At 41.8% G+C, this 893-nt stretch overlaps 1 non-coding gene across 1 annotated transcript; it reads right to left on the bottom strand.

The window, feature by feature from the left end:
- Window positions 1-346: 346 nt before the first annotated feature.
- On the bottom strand, window positions 347-453 carry LOC119467261. The gene has a single exon (XR_005195802.1). It is a non-coding gene; the product is annotated as a U6 spliceosomal RNA (small nuclear RNA).
- Window positions 454-893: the final 440 nt, after the last annotated feature.

Below are 893 nucleotides of genomic sequence, written 5' to 3'. Positions count from 1 at the left end.
TGAGACAGAGTCTCGCTCTGTCTGTAGCACAGGCTGGAGTGCAGTGGCATGATCTCAGCTCATTGCAAACTCCACCTCCCAGCTCCCCCAGTTCAAGATATTCTCTTGCCTCAGCCTCCCTCATTATAGGTAAGTGCCACCATGCCCAGCTAATTTCTGTATTTTTTGTAGAGATGGGGTTTTACCATATTGGCCAGGCTGCTCTTGAACTCCAGGGCTCAAGCAATCTACCTGCCTTGGCCTCCCAGACTGCTGGGATTATAGGCATAAGCCACCATGCCCAGCCGTCTTCTAATCTTTCTATTGAAGTTTTCATTCTTGCTTTCTTTTTTTTAATTTAAAATAAAAAAATATGGAACGCGTCACGAATTTGCGTGTCATCCTTGCTCAGGGGCCATGCTAATCTTCTCTGTATCATTCCAATTTTAGTATATGCGCTGCCGAAGTGAGCACCATTCTCATTATGTTTTTAATTTCCAAAAGCTTCCTTTTCATTCTCTGATTGTTTCTTTTGTTAAAACAAATGAACAAACAACAACAACAAAAATCTGGGCGCAGTGGCACATGCCTGTAGTCCAAGCTATTCAGGAGCTCAGGTGGGAAGATCTTTTGAGTCTAGAAGTTCAAGGCCAGGCTGGGCAACATAGCGAGACCCTGTCTCTAAAACAATAACAACAACAAACTCTTTGTGATAGCGCTTTTCAATGTTTCATGGGTCCAACAGCTTTTCTTCTTTTTCAGCGGATACTAATTACAGTTTATTTGAAATTTTTTTCTTTTGTCTCTGTTTCCTCTAAGTTCTGCCACCCCCACTTTTTGCTTTTGGATATGCCTCTTATGTTGGAGGCTTTCCTATAATGTCTGTTGATCTTTGGTTGTCTGTTTATATTTAA

This window comes from Cebus imitator, unplaced genomic scaffold (genome assembly GCF_001604975.1).
Source record: "Cebus imitator isolate Cc_AM_T3 unplaced genomic scaffold, Cebus_imitator-1.0 Scaffold270, whole genome shotgun sequence".
In the NCBI taxonomy this organism is placed as follows: Eukaryota; Metazoa; Chordata; class Mammalia; order Primates; family Cebidae; genus Cebus; species Cebus imitator.
Note: the sequence above shows the minus strand (reverse complement) of the source record. Positions and strands in the feature narration are given on the sequence as shown.